Raw genomic sequence first — 21763 nt, forward strand, 5'->3', positions numbered from 1 at the left:
GAAGTAAATCTTTGTGACCTTGGGTTAGACAGTGTTTATTTAGATATGACACCAATAACATAAATCATAACAGAAAAATTAATTGGACTTTGTTGAAATTAAAAACTTTCGAGAATTCCCTGGTAGTCCAGGAGTTAGGACTCTGCGATTCCACTGCAGGGGGGAATGGGTTTGATCCCTGGTCAGGGAACTTAGATTCCATTTGCCTTGCTGCATGGCCTAAGTAAATAAATAGACAAACCATTAAAAAGTTAAAAAAAAAAACAAAAAAACTTGTGTTTCAAATGACACCATCAAGGAAATGAAAAGAGAATAGAATGGGAGAAAATATTTATAAACCGTATATCTGACAAAGGGCTAATATCCATAAAAAAACTCTTCTAACCCAATAGATAAGACAAAAAACCCAATTGAACATGGCCATTTTCTTGAAAAGCTGCACAAACAGTTGATAAGCACTTGATGCTGACATAGTCATCATTAGTTATCATTGCAAATCAATGAGACACCATGTCACACCCACCAGAATGACTGCAATAAAAGAGATTGAGATACCAGCTGTTGATGAGGAAGTGCAGAAACTGGAACTCACATTGCTGGCAGGGATGTGAAATGGTGGGACCACTTGGGCTGCTTGGCAGTTCTTCAAAAAGCTAAACACAGTTACCATATGTGCTCAGCTGCTCAGTCGTGTCTGGGTCTTTGCGGCCCCATGGACTTCATGTAGCCCACCAGGCTCCTCTGTCCTTGGAATTTTCCAGGCAAGAACAATACAGGAGATACAAGAGACATGGGTTTGATCCCTGGGGCAGGAAGATCCCCTGGAGAGTTACCATTCTCTCTCTCTCTCTTTAGTTGCTAAATTGCATCCGACTCTTGCAACCCCATGGACTGTAGCCTGCCAGGCTCCTCTGTCCATGGGATTCTCCAGGCAACAATACTGGAGTGAGTTGCCATTTCCTTCTCCAGTAGATCTTCCTGACCCAGGAATCGAACCCAGGTCTCCTGCATTTCAGGCAGATTCTTTACCAGCTGAGCTATGAGGGAAGTGAGTTACCATATAACCCAGCAATTCCACTCCTAGATAAACACCCAAGAGAAGTGAAAACATTTATCCATTTGAAAGCTTGTACATGGAGAAACCACGCACCTGTCCACCAGCCAAAGCAACTTGATATAAAATCCTATTGTTCATTGGGCAAAATAGTAAGGCATGATTGCTAAGAACACTTAGAAAAAAAAAGACTTAAGAGGGAAGACTTGCCCTACAAAATAACATCTATTAAATAAACAGATTAGTCAACTTTGAAACAGGTCTTAGCATAAACAAGAACCAAATTAATGTTAAGGAAGTATCACAAACTTACCACAGGAAAAGAGATACACTATTAATCAAATAAATTTCAAATAGCTCAAATTGCTAAAGATAAAAAAAGAATAAAACCAAAAGACAAGGGCTTCCCTGATGGCTCAGTGGTAAAGAATCCGCCTGCCAATGCAGGAGTCATGGGTTCGATCCCTGATCCGGGAAGATCCCACATGCCTCAGAGCAACCAAGCCCGTCACCACAACCATCGAGCCTGTGCTCTAGAGTCCGGGAACTGCAACTATTGAACCTGTACCCTTCAACAAGAGAAGCGGCTGCAGTGAGAAGGCCACACGCCCCAACAGAAGAGTAGCTCCTGCTTGCCACAACTAGAGAAAAGCCCATGTAGCTATGAAGACTCAACACAGCCAAAAATAATTACAATTATTAGACAAACAAGCCAACCCAGAAGACAAGATAGTGACTCTGTAAGGGGGAAAGATTTTCCAAACATTAAACCAAGTGGCAGAAATCACCACGAAGAAGACTAATAGATATTAAGATGTTAAAACTTCCGCCACATGAAACACTTCTTAAGAGGCAAATGTTACAGATTTATATTCTGAGCAAAGAAACATACTTAACAGCCTTTTAAGTATATTTATGATCCCAGTTTTCTAAAATAAAATGGTTTACATACACAGGTAAAAAGTAGACAGCTGAACTCTAAAATGTTAGCGGTTGGAGGCTGTGAGCTTGCTGGTACTGGTACTTGCTGGTACTGGCTGTCAGCTTGCTGGTACTTCTACCACCTGTGTGACCTCGGGCAGGGCAGTTAACCTCTGTGCCCGATTTTCTCGCAGGTGAAACAAAAGTAACAATAGCACCTTCCTGGTAGGGTTATTGAGAGGACTAAACGGGTTAATGCACGTCAAGACATAAAAGCGGCACCTGGCAAGTGGTAAGTGCTCAGTGACTCTAGAATTATGTTCTCTTACACATGGGCTGCTTTTCGGTTGACCAGAATACTAAAGGGTGTCCTGAGAACTTGGTAACACATGAGAATATTGACACTGACAGACTCAGAAGTTAACAAGGAATGAACAAGGGAAAATAGGTCAGGCACATCAAGGAACGGCAGTGCATATTATATTACAGAAAGCCAAGGAGATGTTTTATACTTGTGATAAGTTGAAATTGTCTGCAAAATATGGCCAAGTGGAATTCCCACTTCCTGCCATTGGCCAAGAAGATGTCATGGGGGAGGTAGGATCTTAGAAGACAAAGAAGGGGGTTTCTTAGTTGGAATTGTGCCTGTGTGTGCGCTCAGTAACTCAACCATGTCTGACTCTTTGAGACCTCATAGACTGTGTGGACTGACAGATTCCTCTGTCCGTGGGATTCTCCAGGCAAGAATACTGGAGTGGGTTGCCGTTTCCTCCTCCAGGGGACCTTCCCGACCCAGGGATCGACCCTACGTCTCTTACGTCTCCTGCATTGGCAGACAGATTCATTACCACTGTGCCACCAGGAGTAGTTAGCACTGGGAAGCCGCATAGGAGCCTGTAGCTTAGGATGTGGAGGGAACCCTGGAAGGCGAGGATGGGCTGGGGTGTGGCTGATCTGCCAGGCCACCGGGCTGTTACAGGCCAGAGGGCGCCAAGGCCTTTGCCTGGCTGCCCCTCTAGTGTAATGACCCTTCCAGCATAAGGGACCTCTTCTGATCACCAATCGGGTTTTCTTTGTGACTCTGGGCTCTTCTGTGTAGGTGTGAGGTCCCCTCTGGAGACAAATTAATCTCTCATATATAAACATATTTCACAAGCATCTGCAGATAAGTTTTCTGCATAGAAACAAGCGTGTTGATGGATGGGGGGCGGGCGGGTGGAGGTAGGGAGCTTGGTGCACAGAATCTTGGCACCGATGCTGTGTGTGAGCCTGGAGCTGTGAACCCCGTGTGCATGTGGTTACGTGCAGACTACTTTCCAGTGACCTGATTCTGGTGTGCCCAAGGAGGACTGCAGACTTGACTGCATCTCAAGGGCTTTCGCTCACTCCCCACCACCCCGGGGCAGCAGGGGGCGGGTGCCAGAGCCTGTGTTTACCGGGGGATGTCTCCTCTGCTCTGTCCTGCTGCCCCTTCCTGGCCTGGGCTGTGCGGGGCATGTGAACGGTGCAGCCCTGGCCACAGGCCACCTTCAAAGAAGGAGCTCACTCATGACTCAGCCTGGGCTTCTGAGAAATGAGGAAAAAGGCGGGGAGATGTTTAAAACCTGGCTATCCATTGAGTCCACCCACTTGATGTCATGTGTGTGTGTGCACGCGCGCATGTGTGTATGTGTGTGTGCTCAGTCGTGTCTGATTCTCTGTGACTTCATGGACTGTAACCCACCAGGCTCCTCTGTCCATAGGATTCTCCAGGCAAGAATACTGAAGTGAGTTGCCATTTCCTTCTCCAAAGGATCTTCCCATCTTAGGAATTGAACCCACATCTCCTGCGTCTCCTGCATTGCAGACGGATTCTTTACCACTGCACCGCCTGGGAAGCCCACCATATGAGGTACTCCTAATATACACCACACGATTAACAGCACTATCTCTGGATGGTAGAATTCAGGGAAAGCGTAAATCCTTTTTAACACATATTTCTGCATTTAAGAAAAATTTTGGATGAGAACATATTTCTCTTATAAGTAGAAAAAGAGATAATATTAAACAGATAAAACACAAACATAAAAAATATTTCCTCCCCAGTTCATTCGTGAGTGGGTCTCAAAAACTTGAGGGTCGTTGTTCCATTTTAGGAATTCATCCTGGGAAAATAATCAGAAATGTGTGCAAGGATTTAGCTTTAAGAGTGTTCATGACGGTACTATCTATAATAGTGAAAACTGGACGTAGCTAATAGTATTGGATTGGTTAAGTCATTACACTCTAATCGTACTGTGGGATAATAGCATTTTAAATGCTAATTATTTAAAATGCTTTTATGTAAGATTTATTTTTAATATAGGTTTAAAAATTATTTGCTTATTTATTTTTGGCTCTGCTGGGTCTTCCTTGCTGCGCGTGGGCTCTCCCTGGCTGCGGCGAGCGGGGGCTACTCTTCGTTGTGGTGCCCAGGCTTCTCGCTGGCTTCTCTTGTTGCAGAGCACAGGCTCAAAGGGGCACACGCTTCTGTAGTTGCAGCACACGGGCTCTAGGGTGTGGGCTTCAGTAGTTGTGGTACAGGGGCTTAGTCCTGGTGGCTCACGGCTTTAGTTGCTCTGAGGCACGTGAAATCTTCCTGGACCAGGGATCGAACCTGTGTCCCCTGCCTTGGCAGGCGGATTCCTATCCACTGTACCTCCAGGGAGATCCCTGAAGTTTATGATGACATGGTTAGTGTTCAAATAATTTCATTAGAATACAAAGTAAGATGTTAAAGATGCATAATTTATCATGTTGTGCACACAGAGCAAATAATGGGACAGTCTACATGAAAGTGTTAACTGAGTGTTTCTGAGTGGTCAGATTATAGATTATTTTGATTTTGTGTTGTCTTTCTGAAAGTTTCAAAGATTCTATAAAAGGATGTATTACTTTGTAGTCATATTGTAAAATAAGCATTTTAAAATTAAAAACAAAACCCCAAAACACTCCAGTCTCAAAGTGCTGAGACTAACAGACTCCCAGAAATGTAGGGGATCACAGCCCCTGAGAACAGGGTAGGGGTCATAGCACAGCACAAGCTGTCATTCCTGAGAACCGAGGCTGCACCAGGCTTTATTTACATCATGTCTCTGACCCTTGAACCTGCTGCCAGGCAGGACCTGCCTCCACAGAGCTGGGTGCTGGGAGCCCTGGGTACTGCCAGGGTGGGGAAACATGGTAGCTCTCTATTCCCCTCCTCTCGTCCCCCATGTCCTGGTTTCTGAGTGGGTAGGGAGGCGCCCAGTAGCAATTTGGCACTGGGCTTCAACTTTACAGCCTCCGGAGTCTTGGCTGCCACCAGGCCTCAAAGCCCCAGGTCTGAAATTCTCAGTGAATCTCAGGAGGTACTTTGAAGGGGGTCCTCTGGGAGACATACAGACAAGGTGACCAAAGCTCTGCTGGAAATGGAGTTGAAGCTGTAAGAAAATAAGGTGGAGCGGAGAAAAGGTTTGAAACTAGATGGATGGGCAGGGTGGGGAGGGGCAGCTGGCAGAATTATTGTAAACATTGTCCCATTTCTGTTAGTCTCCTTCTAATACTTATATAATTTGAAAACCTCAACCTTGAGTTCTCAAAGGGAAAAAAAGCGTGTAGATATTTCTCTGAACCTCTCGATAGTTAAGAAACACCACCAGGCCCTCTGGCAGAGAGACCGCTGTCCTTTGAAAGCTGTGTCCACACTGACCTGAAGGCTTGTTTATTTAGCCTTTTCTTCTCTGCAATTTGCTCATCATTGCCTTTGTGGTATCTGGCAGAGCAGCCAGTGCACAGTGATCGCTTGATAAATATTTGTTGAATAAATGAATGAACTGAGTGTGTATCCTCATTCAGAATGCATTCCCATGCTGGCAAGTAGGCAGGTGCTTTTTGTATTAGTTGCTATTCACAAAAAGAGATATCTTCCTTAAAAATAAAAGAAACAATTTTCTGCATAATAAGATAGAAAAGTCAGGCACAGTTTATTGATTTGTCTGACTCTGTAAACACCATTTTTAGATACATCCCCTAATGAACCTAATAGCAATCCTGTAAATTACCATTAGGCTAAGAACAAACGTGACTGCAGATATAATCCCTAACAGGGTGGTAACTGAGAAACCCTTGCGTAAGACATGCTGGAGATGCCTACAGTCAAGGCCGATGGTGCTGGAGACCCGCAGTTAGACGTGGTAGCCTGACTCCATTATAACTGCTTTATTGACAAGCCATATAATTCACCTGCTTAGAGTGTGCAGTTACAGTAGCTCTTAGTATATCCATAGAGTTGTGCCCCCATCGCCACAGTCAATTCTAGAACATTTTTATCACCCCCAAAAGACAGCCCATGCCCATTTCCTCCCACCCACAAGGCTCCAGCCTAAGCAACCAGTAATCTACTTTTGTGTCTGTATAGATTTCCCTATTCTGGACATTTTATATAAATGGAATCATACAAAAGTGATCCATTGTGACTTTCTCTTAATATGTTTTCAAAATTCATGTTGAGGCATGTATCAATGCTTCATTTCTTTTTCACTGTTGAGCAATAGTACGCAATATGGCCACATTTTATTTGTCTGTTCTTCAGATAATGAACATTTGAGTTGTCTACACGTTTTAGCTGTTGTGAATGACATTGCTTTACACTCATTCACTGTGTGGATGTGTAGACCTAGGAGTAGAATTTCTGGGTTGTATGGTCTGTGTTTAACATTCTGAGGAGCTGCCAGACTGTTTTCCAAAGTGGCTGGTTTGGAAAGTGTTTCACATTCTCACCAGTAGTATGTGTGGTTCCAGTTTCTCCACATCCTTAACGACTGTTATTATGTCTTTCTGATAATAGCCTCCCTGTGAGTCCTGGAGAAGGAAATGGCAACCCACTCCAGTATTCTTGCCTGGAGAATCCCAATGGACAGAGGAGCATGGCGGGCTACAGTCCCTGGGGTTGCAAAGAGTCAGACCTGACTGAGCGACTGACACTTCACAGTGAATATGAAGTAGTATTTCATTATGGTTTCAGTTTGTTTTTCCCTAATGGCTAATGCTGTTGAGCATTTTTTGGTGTGCTTGTTGTGTATCTTGTTTGAGGGGAAAAAAAGGTCTATTTAGATCTTTTGCCCATTTAAATATTGAGTTATTTGTCTTTTTATTATAGGTTATAAAAGTTTTTAAAAAAATATTCTGCATACCAGTTTCTCATCAAGTATATGATCTGCAAATATTTTCTTGCACTGTGTCAGTTCTTTTTTCACTTTCTTTTTAAAATTCTGATTTAATTAATTAATTTATTTTTAAATTATTTGTTTGTATTTGTGGCTGTGCTGGGTCTTCGTTGCTGCGCTTGGGCTTTTCTGTGGTTGTGGCAAGCAGGGGTTACTCTCTCGTTGCAGTGCGTGGGCTTCTCATCGTGGCGGCTTCTCTCGTTGTGGTGCATGGGTTCTAGGTACGTGGGCTTCCGTAGTTGCAGACCCTGGCCTCTAGAGTGCAGGCTCAGCAGTTGTGGCACACAGACTGGTTGCCCTGCATATATGGAATCCTCTCAGTCCAAGATTTGCTCTTATAGTTTTTCTAAGAGTTTTCAAATTTTAGCTCTTACACTTAGGTCTATGATGTGTTTTGAGTTAGTTTTTGTGTATGGTGTGAGGTAGGGGTTCAACTTCATTCTTTTGCATGTGGGTATCTAGTCATTCCAGCAACACTTACTGAAAAGAGTATTCCCCGCACCGCCGCCCCCACCCCCTGCCACTGAACAGTGGTCCTGGCACCACTGTTGAAGACCCATTGATCAAAGAGCTGAGGGCTTATTTCTGAACTCTCAATTCTATTCCACTGACCCATATGTCTATCTGTAGGCCACTATCACACATGATTACTCAATTACTGTAGCTTTGTTGTAAGTTTTGAAGTTGGCAGATATGAGTTCTCCAAACTTGTTCCATTTTTTCAAGATCATTTTGGCTAGCCTGGGTCCTTTGAAATTCCATATGAATTTTAGAATCAACTCTGCCAAGAAATTGGGTGAGACATTGATAGGGGTCCCTTAAATCTGTAAACCAATGTGGGGAGCATTGCACTCTTAGCAGCAGTAAAGGTATTTTTAAATGCTTAAACTACAAGGAGAAAGAGACTGGGAGCAGAAACAAGAAAAAGGAGGCATACACAATTCAGTCGAGCAGTAGAAGCTGTGTCCTGGTGCCTTCAGAAAGGACCCAATAAAGGGACAGAGCCATCCAGGAAGGCACTAAATTTGGAAACACAGGGTACCAAGGCAAGTGGTAGCGACATGCAGTGCTGAGGTGGGGGATGGGCCGCAGGTCTGTTTACAGAGCAGTTCAGCTGAGATGGGAATACCAGACCACCTGACCTGCCTCTTGAGAAATCTGTATGCAGGTCAGGGAGCAACAGTTAGAACTGGACATGGAACAACAGACTGGTTCCAAATAGGAAAAGGAGTGTGTCAAGGCTGTATATTGTCACCCTGCTTATTTAACTTATATGCAGAGTACATCATGCGAAACACTGGGCTGGAGGAAGCACAAGCTGGAATCAAGATTGCTGGGAGAAATATCAATAACCTCAGATATGCAGATGACACCACCCTTATGGCAGAAAGTGAGGAAGAACTAAAGAGCCTCTTGATGAAAATGAAAGAAGAGAGTGAAAAAGTTGGCTTAAAGTTCAACATTCAAAAAACTAAGATCATGGTATCTGGTCCCATCACTTCATGGCAAATAGATGGGGAAACTGTGGAAACAGTGGCTGACTTTATTTTTTTGGGCTCCAAAATCACTGCAGATTGTGACTGCAGCCATGAAATTAAAAGACGCTTACTCCTTGGAAGGAAAGTTATGACCAACCTAGACAGCATATTAAAAAGCAGAGACATTACTTTGCCAACAAAGGTCCATCTAGTCAAGGCTATGGTTTTTCCAGTAGTCGTGTATGGATGTGAGAGTTGGACTATAAAGAAAGCTGAGCACCGAAGAATTGATGCTTTTGAACTGTGGTGTTGGAGAAGACTCTTGAGAGTCCCTTGGACTGCAAGGAGATCCAACCAGTCCATCCTAAAGGAGATCAGTCCTGGGTGTTCATTGGAAGGACTGATGTTGAAGCTGAAACTCCAATACTTTGGCCACCTGATGCAAAGAACTGACTCATTGGAAAAGCCCCTGATGCTGGGAAAGATTGAAGGCAGGAGGAGAAGGGGACAACAGAGGATGACATGGTTGGATGGCATCACTGACTCAATGGACATGAGTTTGGGTAAACTCTGGGAGTTGGTGATGGACAGGGAGGCCTGGTGTGCTGCAATTCATGGGGTCGCAAAGAGTCGGACATGACTGAGCGACTGAACTGAACTAAACTGACTGAACCCTCCAGATTTCCTCCCCCTTCCCTTCTCAGCCGGGGGGCAGCTCCTTCCCCAGGTAAGGTATTTGTTCTTTTCCAGGGCAGCGCTCTTAGAGTGTGGTTGTGAACTGGTTTAGGTCCACAGACTTTGTTACTAGCCCCAGTAAGGTACAGATGTACAAAAAAATAAAGAGTGTTTAGAATTTTTAGCGAAATTTGAAGTTGCCTCCACATTCAGGTGCCTGCGCAGTGGCCTCCTCTTGCTGAACAGGATACAGGCTGGTCTGGATGATTGACCTCCTACCATGAGTCACGTGTAGTGGTGGATCACGTGTACCATCATGTACTGTAGGACCACTGTCGGTGCTGCCGGATTGGAAGATTATCCATCAGTGCCCAGCACAGATTGGTTGAGAAGCATGTTCTAGAGGCTGACAGGTCAGTGGTGTGTAGTTGGGAGAGGGTTGAAGTACCTGGTTGAATGTCTGTGTTCTTAACAGTGGGCTATTCAGCCTTCCTTCCACCCTCGTTTGAGAAAACTATCAGCTAGGTGTATACCCTCCGCCAGCATCTGTCCCCAGTCAGGAATCCAGAAAATTCTCATCAGAAAATACTTGATGACCCAGAGAGAAGATTCTTAAGCACTGACATTTAGAAGTTCCCTCTATTGGTGGCTCAGACGTTAAAGCATCTGCCTACAGTGCGAGAGACCCGGGTTCAATCCCTGGGTTGGGAAGGTCTCCTAGAGAAGGAAATGGCAACCCACTCCAGTATTCTTGCCTGGAGAATCCCATGGATGGAGCAACCTAGTAGGCTACAGTCCATGGGGTCGCAAAGAGTCGGACATGACTGAGTGACTTCACTTTCACTTTCTTTTCTGTTTACCTACAGTGAAGTTCTTCAATGGACGAGCCATACTCAGCACATGAAGCTAAAACTCTAAAAACTTTTGTTTTTTGAATAGTCTTTCTGCTAATACAACTCAGAATTCAAAGGTTAAGAAAGGTACAATGAAGAGGGCTTCTCTACGTCACCACATAGTTCCCCTTCCAGTAAACTGTTTAGTGCTGCGTTCATCCTTTAACATAAAGTTACATGAAAGAGACCATGATAGAGAAATCAGAAACTCAGAGAAAAGAATTAAGAATATAAAAATTTTAAAAGTTCAAAAAAGGAAAGCAATATCTCTGGAGACAGAAGAGAAGCATTACATCAATGAAATAAGAACAGTATCCTATTAAAAGAAGTAATAGTCCAGAAACAAAAAAAAAAAAAAAAAAAGAGAGAGTGAACTCTTAGGAATTAAAAATATGAAATATAAGTATTTAAAACTCAACTTGAAAAGTTAGAAAACGAGGTTTATGAAATCTCACAGAAAGTAAAACAAAGTGAGAGGGAAAATTAGATACAGAAAATAAGTTTAAAGGATCTGGTTAAAAGATGCAGCATCCTAGTAACAGGAGCTTCTGAAAGACTGAACAAAGAGAAGAGAAGGAAAGAAATAACCAAATACACACTTAATGACTTTCTTTTTTTTTAAGAGCAGAAGAATGTAAATCTCCAGGTCAGAAGGACTCCTTAAGTGCCCGGGATAATGAAACAAGAGAGACCCATCCCAGGATACATCCCTGTGAACCTTGAGAGCACAAGAGGCCAGAGAAGAATCTGAACACTTTGAGACCAGACGAATAAAGGACAGAGAAGTGAAGTGGTCTGGGTCATCTCAGCAGCCACTCTGGAAGCTAAATTTCTATACTCAGGCAGACTGTCAATCAAGTGCATAGACATTTTCAGTTATGTTAGTAGCAAAAGTTTTACTTCCTTTGCTCACCCTCTTAGGATGTCCCTGGAAGGTATGCATGATCAAAACAAATAGTAAATCAAGGACGAAGATGTGGAATCCACAGTGGGGAGAGCTACTTGGCACTAACCAGAGCAGAGGGGAAAGAGGGAAGGGATAGAGGAAGAATGAAGCCAGGAAGTGGGTGCACGGAGAAAGCAGAGTCTGGAGGCCGGGAGAGGGGCTTCCACGGTGGTCCAGTGGTAAGATTCCACACTTCCACTGCAGTGGGCATGGGTTCGATCCCTGGTCAGGAAACTAAGATCCTGCATGCAATGCAGTGTGTACCCCCACCCCAACACCAAAAAAAAAAAAAAAAAGAGGCTAGGAGAGTCCTCCCCAGCTTCTCGTCTTCCCAAGGCTCAGTGTTCATCCATAGCTGGCCTTGTGAGACACTTGACCTCTTTGCATCGAGTTCCTCTTCCTGCTTAACCAGTTCACGCAAGATTTTAGTCTCTTGCAACCAAAATGTTCCTCTTGATACCTCTGCTCCTCAGAGTTGGAACCAGCACCATCAGCATCACCCAGGAGCCTGCTAGAGATGCAGGCTTACAACCCTCCCCGAGACCCACTCAACAGGATCTGCATTTTAACAATATTCCCAGATGACAGCACGGTCCTAGTAGATTGACCTTGCAAGGTTGGGCGGATTAAAGATAGTATGTAAAATACCTAACCCCATAATGGGTCCTCTGTGAGGTGTTCTGTAGGTGGTGATGGTAAGGATGTTGGCGGGGCTGAGAACACTTGGGATGACAATCTAGGGAAACATTCCTAGGACCATGGCGCATGGCGGCTCAGCATCTAATTACAGAGACAAGGCAGAAAGCACGTCTGTACCAGAAAACGGGTTTCAACTCCACTCCAGGAACCTGTCGGGTTAGTCAGACCAGGTGTCAGCATGGGAAACCATGGAGAAAATCACCTCTCAGGTGTGGCAGCTGGCTATGAGTGAGTGACAGGCTGGCTCAGCACCTGGGGTGACGTCTGATGGGGTGGGGGCGGGGGAGATGTTGGCTAGGCCACCTTCTCAGCAGAGTGGGCGGGCATCCTGGCCCAGCGCTCAGGAAGCGGGTCAGGAGGACGTGCCCTGAATGAGCAACTCCTAAGTGCCTCTTCAGCCCCGTGGGATGGCAGGGCGGGGGAGGGGTTTAGGAATGAGGCGGGGCTGGGTCCCCCTACGGGGGCAGGGGATCCCTTCCCATCTTGGTGGGAGCAGGGCAGCCTTGCACACGGTTTTCCTGGCTCCAATCCTTTTAGCTTTCAGCCACCTTTTTTGTGCTAGGGGTTCTGTTGATTTTCCAGTACTGGGCAAATCTGACATACAGCTGGGATTTTAAAGATTTTTAAAGGAGAAGGCGATGTGCTCAGGGGAAGCTGGAGTCCCATGTGAACCCTCAGTGCGAGTGGATAGAGGTGGTCATCCCACGTGCCTGCCTCGTCTGGAGCTACCGGGCAGGCTTCCCACTGTCCACCAGCCAGACGGCGCTGTATCAGTCCTTGTCCGGCTCTACCCAAGAAACACCCAAACCCTCCCAGTGTTTGCATAGTAGAGCCCCAGGCCCTTAGAACACCTGTAGGAATCTCACCCTCGGAAGCAACAAACTCTGTCCTCAGCAGATGGCTGCCCTGTACGTGCTTGTTGTGGTCACCACCTGCGTAGACACGGCAGCCGTAGAGGCCTGATGTCAGCCTCAAGGAGCCATGGACACGGGCTGCGTGCTCCCCGAGTGCCAGGACTTCCTTGTGAGCCGAAATACAGTCTTGGTTCCTGTTATTCAGATGAGAAAACTGAGGCATAAAGTGCTATGACAAGGTCACACAGCTTGTGAGTGGCTGAACTGGGACTCAAACCCAGGCAGTCTGGCTCCAGAGCCCCTGGTGGACAGGGGGCCAAGACAGCTCCTGTCCACTAATGCTTCTGGCCTGAATGGTGTTAGCCAGCCGAGCCGGAGGCAGTGGGGTGAGGCCGGGAGCAGAGGCATCGGTACTCTCCATGCCTGTCGTCCCCGCTGGCCCGTGTAACACCCGGCTCGTCTCCATCCCTTGCTGACTTCCAGTTTCCTTGCACTGTATGTGGAGTAGGCGATCCTGTGGATTCAGGCCACACAGTGTGCACGGCAGGGTCACTACACACAGGGAGGTGTGTCCACTTGTAGGTGTGGAAGGACACAGGGACCAGGGAGCACAGACCTCACCTTTGCTGGCCACATTCAGCAAGGCAGTTAGTGTCCCATTTTTTAAAACGGGGAAAATGATGTTTGAATGTGGACGGATGCTCAGTTCAGTCGGAGCCATGTAGGTGAGGCCCCAAGTGGACCTCCGGCCTAGCTCCGTGTCAGCAGATCTCCCCTGGGCATCATTGTGACCGAGAGCTACGGGGTCCACCCCCAGGTCCTGCTCCTGCAGACATTTTTATCCACCCCCTGCCCTGTCCCAGCCGGACAGGCACTGAATCAGTGCTGCCTGGGAACTGGCATCACCCCTGGCTCCTTTCTTGCCCAAAGTGGCATCTGCTCGGCCACAAAGCCCCCTTGTGCACCGTCACTCCTGACACATCCATCCACCGATGCCAGCCAAGCCTCACACCCGTCATGTAAGGACCGACCAGTGAGCCGGAAGTGCATGGGTGAAGAGAAGGTCAGGCTGGCGGCTGAGAGGAGGGCCAGCGGGCACAGCCTCCCCCCATATGGCATGTGCCCTGCATGCAGTAGGCGCCCCGCACAGCCTCACTGCTGGATTCGCTGCTCCCATCACGGTGGCAGGATGGGCCCCGCGCCTGCAGGAAGTCACTTTAGCCCCCCAGGTGAGCAGCCCTCATGGCGCTGCCAGAACCGCAGCCCTGGAACCACCTCTGTACAGAACTCTGTGTTATCGTGTTATCACAGCAACTTCTGCAATCCGCTCAAGAACTTCCTGTTCTGCACCCGAGTGAGGGGAAGAGGCACTTCCTCCCTACAGCTTAAGAGAGCAGGAGGTTTAGACAGTGCTGGTGTGTGTGTGTGTGTGTGTGTCTGTGTGTGTGTATGTGTTTGTGCACGCGCATGCACGTGTAAATGTGTGGAAGAACCCTCTGGTTTCACTGTGATGATAGAAATGACAGTCTCTAGTTGTCTCCCATTTCAATGTTGTTCAGTCACTCAGTTGTGTCCAACTCTTTGCAACCCCATGGACTGCGGCACACCAGGCTTCCCTGTCCTTCACTATCTCCTGGGAGTTTGCTCAAACTCATGTCTATTGAGTCGATGATGCCATCCAACCATCTCATCCTCTGTTGCCCCCTTCTCCTCCTGCCCTCAATCTTTCCCAGCATCAGGGTCTTTTCCAATAAGTCAACTCTTCACATCAGGTGACCAAAGTATTGGGGCTTCAGCTTCAGCATCAGTCCTTCCAATGAATATTCAGGGTTGATTTCCTTTAGGATTGACTGGTTTGATCTCCTTGCTGTCCAAGGGACTCTGAAGAGTCTTCTCCAGCACCACAGTTCAAAAGCGTCAATTTTTCAGCATTCACCCTTCTTCATGGTCCAACTCTCACGTCCATACGTGACTACTGGAAAGACCATAGCTTTGACTAGACGGACTTCAACGAGTGATTCTCAAAGGAGAGATGCAGGTCTCATGAGGAAGGGACATCGGAATCTCAGGAGTCAGAGTGATAAATGAGAACATATATATATATATATATTTTTTTTTTTTTTTCTTCCTTTGGTCTTCATTGCTGTGCTGGCTGCTCTCTAGTTGCGGTGAGTGGGCTTCTCACTGCTGTGGCTTCTCTTGCTGTGGAGCGCAGGATCTAGAGCACAGGTTCAGAAGTTGTGGAGCACAGGCTTAGTTGCCCCGCAGCATGTGGGATCTTCCTGGACCAGGGATTGAACTTGTGTCCCCTGCATTGGCAGGCAGATTCCCAGCCACTGCACCTCCAGCGAAACCCAATGGAAACCTATATTTATCGAAAGGAGCATGATTTTTTTAAAGGACTGACCCTACCCTTTCAGAAGCTGTTCCTGTTCTTTGCTCTACTTGAAGAAACTCCATTTACCCCTCGGAGCCCAGTTCAGCTGGGAAGCCTTCCTCAGCCTCGTGGGCTAAATTTCTCCCTCTTTCTCAATCCTCCCAGAGCATCGGGTTCACCGCAACCCCCGCCCCCGGAAAGCATGTCCCATTGGTAGGGCAGAGGGCCACCTGTGGGCTGCATGCTCCTAGAACACAGGAAGCATGCCCCACAGGACTTCCTGTACCTGATTCCAGATCCACAGACATGCAAGAGCAGGCCCTGCTGATTGACAGAGAGGTGGTGTGGGTGTAGGAAGCACGGGAAGGACAGGGTTGAAAAGTGAGGACCACTGTCTGAGACACGGATTGTCCATCCCAGCGGACTCTGTCTGGGGTAAAAGGCTACAGAGAGCTCTTTTAACACGATGTGCTAGAGGCAAACTGGTTACAAAAGGTAATGAGAATTTCCAGGAACAGAGGAAGATCTCAGGAAGGTGAGGGACTGGTTCAGGCAGATTTCTGGATGTGGAAACCCAGAACCACACCGCCATCCTGAGTGGCTACCTGGGCGGGATGGGGGCAGAGTCCTATAGGCAGAACAGCTCTAGGAGCAAACTTGGGCTTCTCCAGGAGTGGGGGCCTGAGGAGGGCCGCAAGAAACAGAGGCCATGATGATGACCTGGTCATTGGGGCCAACTGTGTCACGCTGCATTGAGCAGCTGGGTAGTGCTCCTACAGATTACTAACCTCCTCTGGTTTGTGCCTCACAGTGCCACTCATTCTACTGATTGATTATGGGCTGCACAGGAGAGGAGTGTGCGTGGGTTCAAGGGCCTGACCCTAGACCCTTGGGTGTGTGCCTGCTCAGTAGCTTCGGTCGTGTCTGACTCTTTGCGACCTTGTGGACTGTAGCCCACCAGGCTCCTCCTTGCGTGGGATTCTCCAGGCAAGAATACCGGAGTGAATTGCCATTCCCTCCTCCAGAGGATCCTCTTGACCCAGGGATCTAACCCACATCTCTTACGTCTCCTGCATTGGCAGGCGGATTCTTTACCACGAGCACTGCCTGGGAAGCCCAGATCCTCAGTTGATAGCAACACAAAGTTTCCAGGGATGGAATATTGAAAAGGCATCCGTGTGTCTCTTTAGGACAGTGAACGTGTACATTCTGTCCCAGAGCAAACAACAACAATAGTGTTACAGTTGCACCAAGAAACCCACTTCCCCCATCCCCAAATAGATTGGGGCCTCCTGATTATGAGGTGAGCCTGTCCCCCAGCGTCTAAATTAGAAACACGACTTTTGAACACTGTGGGGAAACCACATGGCGCCCTCCTTCCTCATACCTTTAAGATGTGTCCCCATGGAACACCCTTTTGTGCAGCAGCCTCTTCGGTGACCTCTTCTGAAGATAGGAATCCCTGGTTATGCGGATAAAGGATTGAAAATACCTGGACATTCACCTTCCCAGTGAACGTGCCAAGTCTCTGGCACTCGCAGCTTTCAAGCTGCCTGTTTTTCCGTAAGAGTGTGGTCCCTGCTGCTGTTGTCCTGGGTCCCCTGACCTAGGGAGGGGTTATCGGGAAGGCTGGTACCTGCCTCGATGGCATCAGAAGAAAGAAGCTGGGGACCAGCGTATACTGGCACAGGCTCCTCGGCTCGTCCCCTTGGAGTCAAAGCCCTGCTGAGCTGAGAAGCCCAGTCTAGCACCTGACCCCCGTTCCCACCGCCCAGCATTCCTTGGCCTCCAGACCTGTCCTCACACCAGCTGCAGAGCCCCCAGTCCTGCCCAAGTACAGTCCTTGTGCCCTGCCTTCCCGTGTCATTAAGGGCTTTCAGTAAAGCTCTCAGGCTCCTCGAGATGAAAGGACTAACTTGGCCCTGGGGGTTTTCTCCCAGGTCCCTGAGTCTCCCAGTAGGTGGCTGCAGGCGGAGGCTCGCAGGGTGCCCCCCACCCCCATGGTGTCGACGGGTTCTCGGCTCCTCACGTGCTCCCCAAGCAGGATGTTCTGATTTCCTCACCAGCTCTCTCTGTTGAGCCGCAGAAGGTGGGCGACCACCGTGGGGTGGCAGAGCCAGGCCCTTCTTCCTAGGAACTGGCTTCTGCCTCCTAAGTCCACCTGAAGCCACTGCTGTCCAGCGGGCGGCCTCGGTCACCACCAAGCCCTGCTGTCCCCGACTCTGGGCGCTCCTCTGGCGTTGCAAGTCAAAGTCCCCCCACCACGTGGAGGCAGCACTGTGCTCTGGGCAGTAGTTTAGGCTCTGGGGTCATCCTCTATAAGTATGAACCCTGGCTCTGCCCTGGGCTAGTGACCTTGACCTTTACCCACTGTAAAATGAGGTGCAGAAGAGTTCCTTCTTACGGAGATATTTAGAGGATTAAGTGAGATAATGTTAAAGTGTCGGCCTTCAGGAAGGGCAAGCACAGTGGTTTTCTTTTCTGAGAAATGTTGTCTATGTTAGTCCTGCGGTCACCCTATGGATTCTGGTCAGTAGGTCTTGCTTGAATGGCCCAGGCGAGTGGCCTTCCCTGCCTGACCCAGGGCCCTTCCTGCCGCAGAGCAGCTGACTTCCTCCTGGGCCTGGGGACAGTGTAGACAGATGCGGAAGGGCCGCCCCGGGGTCACTGACCTCCTGCTCCAGACAGGACATGCTGTGGGTGTGGAGGTCTTGCGTCACCTTTTAAAATTTCTGTCTTCATTTTGTGGCTGTGCCGGGTCCTTGGTGCTGTGTGGCTGACTCTGGTTGCGGCGAGCAGGGGCTACTCTCTAGTTGTGATGCACGGGATTCTCAACACTGTGGCTTCTCTTGCTGCGGAGCATGGCCTCTGGGTGCACAGGCTTCGGTAGCTGCAGCGCAGGGGGCTTCAGTCGTTGTGGTGCACGGGTTCTGCTGCCTCAGTCATGTGGGATCCTCCTGGACCAGGAGTCGAACCATGTCCCCTGTAGTGGCAGGTGGATTCTTAGCCACTGGGCTTCTAGCGAAGTCCTTGTGTCACCTTCTTAAGGGTCACCTTGTTTTCCTTTTCCCAGTTTAGGTGATGACATAGTTTAACTTGGTCACCATCTTCAAAGTCTTTTCTGGAGAGAAGGATTAGACTTTGCCGTGTGCAGGTAGGAGGCTTGGTCACAGCACCCAGCCCTGGAGAGTCAGAGCACGTAGGTGGAGCGTGGAGGGGCCGCAGCCCAGCCTCCCTCCCTCCCTGACTTCCTGTGGTGGGGGTGGCTTTGAGAAAGCTGTCACAAGAGCTCCTTTCTCTTTTCCCAGCCTTCACCAGCCCAGATCCCTCCTTCCCTCCCCACGGCCTCTCTCCCCAACAAAAACTGTCAGGAGGAAGAACAGGGCAACCAGGAAATAGCCCAATATCCTGTTTCTGCTTCTCTGACTCCCACCTGGGGAAGGGATAGAATGAGAGCCGCCATGTCCTTCTGCAATGCCTCCAGGGCCACCCCTCGTGTTGTTTGCATACAGTTTATGTATTAGTGAGCTTGGTTCATCAGGTGCTCCCCTGACTTCTCCCTGACACAGGTAGCTCCCATAAAGGGACGTGCGTTTGTACTTGGCTTCCAGGAACTTGTGGTTTCCACTGGGATACTCACTGTCAGCTCTGTTACTCTGGTTGGGTAACTTGGGTTAATCTGACCATTCATCTGGCCTACAAAATGGGAACCCCTGTAAGCCCTGTCTTCTACACGAGGTTGTCAGGAGGATTTTAAGTTGAGTTAGTACAGGTAAAATCATTTCATAAACTGTCGACATGAGGTCAAAATTCCAGCTGTTATCATCATTAAAATTATTCAGTGAATAACAGTGCTGCAGTCGTCTGAAAGGAATAAAGCGCTTTCCAGAAACTGAGGATCTAACTACTAATTCAACATCCACCTGAGGGAAGGCCCCACGTGCCCCACCACTGCTGAGTTATTTAGGGTGCTGGATCGCCACAGCCTTATTCTGTCAACAGGCCTGTCCCAGTGCATGGGAACTCCTAGCCGGAGAATGCCAAGGTTTTGCCCTGACTGCACTGTGGTAAGAGATCCTGGGGAGGTCATTGTCGGGGTGGGGGTAGCAGTGGGGTTGGTGTTGAGAAGGCCTCACAGTTTTAGGCTCCAGAACGTCACTGCGGGAGGAATCTCGTGTGCAGTGGTGCCCAGCCCCTCCACTTTACAGATGGAGAAACTGAGGTTCAGAGAGGCCTATGGCTGGCTCAAGACTCCGCCAGGCCTCTGTTAGCAGACTGGGTGGACCCAGTGAGGTCCATGGGGCACCACCCCACAGCCGAGGGCCGTCTCAGCCCAGCTGCAGTGCCAGAGCATGGGCTCAGGGGAGACAGGGCTGTTGGCTCAGCAGCTGAACTGCCTCTTACCCCAGACGTCCCGTCTTGGTCTGCAGAGGAAAAGCGGCTCTTGGCCTCCCAGGGGAGCAGAAGGCAAACACACTCGGTTCACAAGAGCCTCTGAGAAGTGATGAGAACCTAGCTGACCACACCTCCCTGGGCTCTGCCTGACCCGCCGTCGCTGCCTGGACTCCTGAGCCACTCAGCCTGGTGCAGAAAAGCAGGTCTCATGCCCTCCAGGCAGAGCCAGGGGCCCACAGACAAGAGGTCCTCAAAAAGGTCAGGTTTCTTTCTGACAAAAACAAACGCCAGCAGGCTCTTGAGCCCTGTGGGGACGGGACAGGGAACGGGATCCTGTAGTGTCTTTGGAGGGAGGGGAAGCCGGAACGGCATTTCTCTCTGGAGTGGGGACATTTGTTCCCAGGATCGTTGGATTTAATTCAGCAACTCCTTGTTTGCGGGCCACGATGTGTCCAGCTTCGAGCCGGGCGCCGCGGGTGAGGGAGACAGAATATGTCTAAGACTTGGCGCCCGCTTCCGAGGAGCTCACTGGGGTTTAAGACTCTCACGTGGGAGTCAGGAGAGACACAAGGCAGGCAAAGAGAAAATGCTTTGGAAGGAATGAAAAACCAGTGTGGTACCACGTGGTTCTGAAAGTCGCCATGGAAAGAGGCTTTTTTCAAAAAGAAAAAAGAAAGAGGCGGGGGAGGGACTTTTTTATTTATTTAAAATATTCATTTAGCTGCACTGGCGTGGGTATCTTTAGTTGTGGCCTGTGGGATCTAGTTCCCCAACCAGTGATGGACCCCGGCCCCCTGCGCTGGAGTGCTGAGCCTTAGCCGCTGGACCCCCAGGAAAGTCCAGGACGGGTCTTACCCGAGCCCGTCCATTTCAGGTAGTGAGTGAGTGAGGGAGGGAGCCTCTTAGGACAGAGAGAAGCCTGGGTTCTCAACCACAGTTTCCTCATCTGTTACATAAAGAGCTGAAATTAGACCAATGAGTCCTGCTTTGTGAGAGGGGAGGGTCCTCGGTTACCATACAGTGTCCTTAAAACCCGATGCCCGCTAAGCATTGTCTCCAGAACAAATAGATCACCTCACACAGAGCTGCTGTACTGTTTTCCAAGCACACAGAGATGCTGCTGTAATTTTAAGATGTATTAAAAGGATTACTGAATGGCCTGTAGCTTTCTCTCAGCATGCAGCTGACACTCACAGACATTAAAAGTACAATTACAACTACCTGGAGGAATCCAAAAGAGTGTTTTTAAAAAAATATTTATTTCTTTGGCTGCACCAGGTCTTAGTTTGGCATGTAGGCTCTTTAGTTGTGGCAGGCGGGATCTAGTTCTCTTGACCAGGGATTGAACCCGGCACCCCTGCGTTGGGAGCTGAGTCTTAGCCACTAGACCCCCAGGAAAGTCCCCAGAAGAGTTTCTGAAGTGTTCAAGAGGTACAGGCTGGAAGAGTTTGGCTCCTGCAGGATGAGATGAAGGGTGTGCGCAGCCTCTCCTGGACTGGTTCCTAGTCCAGCCTGACAACCGAGCCCCTCCCCTCCTGGCCTCGGTCTCCCTGTACAGGGAACAGAGACTGGACCAGGTGGTGTGTGGCAGTGAGGACAGGACGGAAGGAGGGGGACAGGTGAGGGGAGGAGGACAGTTTCTGCAAGAAAACCCGGGAAGCCTCAGGATGCTGCGCATGCGACGGTCTTTTTAAAAAGGCGACCTGTCACTTCCCCACATTTGTCATTGTTTCCCACTGCACATGTCCGCAGCACGTGGGAAGTGGGAGGGGTTGGAATGTCCTATGAATTCCCCCGACGCCCGGTTTCCCACCTTTATCCTCTAGAAAAATGCCTTGTGTTGTTTTGTTTAACTTTTCAGGAGGTCACAGGCCCATTAAGAATCTGATAAAGGTTACAGACCCTTGTTCCAGAGAGTATGCAGCCGCACCTAGCCGTGCAGGGTTGATTCTCAGCATCTCAGGGGGAGCCCCCGTGGGCACCCCATCCCCCGCCACCCCACCCCGGGGTGAGGAGGTCCTGCTCTCACACGGGTTGCTTTCAATACGCTTGCATTTACCTTCTCGTTTTCCACAGATCCAAGCCCTAAAGTCCCAGAGGACTTTTATTTTATTTATTTATTTTAAAAATGTACTTGTTTATTTGGCTGGGCCTGGATTAGTTGAGGCGTGAGGGATCTCTACTTGCAGCCTGTGGCATCTTCCTTGTGGTACATGACCTCTCTTAGTTGGGGCATGAATGCTCTT

General features: G+C 48.6%; 1 protein-coding gene and 1 long non-coding RNA gene across 5 annotated transcripts in view; one reads left to right on the plus strand and one right to left on the minus strand.

Moving 5' to 3' along the window:
* Window positions 1-21763, minus strand: part of NINJ2 (ninjurin 2) — a 72355-nt gene that overhangs the window by 21548 nt on the left and 29044 nt on the right. The window lies entirely within an intron of this gene.
* The window catches only part of LOC104972574 (uncharacterized), a 37057-nt gene that overhangs the window by 10290 nt on the left and 5004 nt on the right, over window positions 1-21763 (plus strand). For both annotated transcript variants that reach the window (XR_003034861.2, XR_009494650.1), the window contains exon 2: window positions 3718-3866. This is a non-coding gene — a long non-coding RNA (uncharacterized lncRNA). The remainder of the gene's footprint in view (window positions 1-3717; window positions 3867-21763) is intronic.

This window comes from Bos taurus, chromosome 5, assembly GCF_002263795.3.
Source record: "Bos taurus isolate L1 Dominette 01449 registration number 42190680 breed Hereford chromosome 5, ARS-UCD2.0, whole genome shotgun sequence".
NCBI classification, from domain to species: domain Eukaryota; kingdom Metazoa; phylum Chordata; class Mammalia; order Artiodactyla; family Bovidae; genus Bos; species Bos taurus.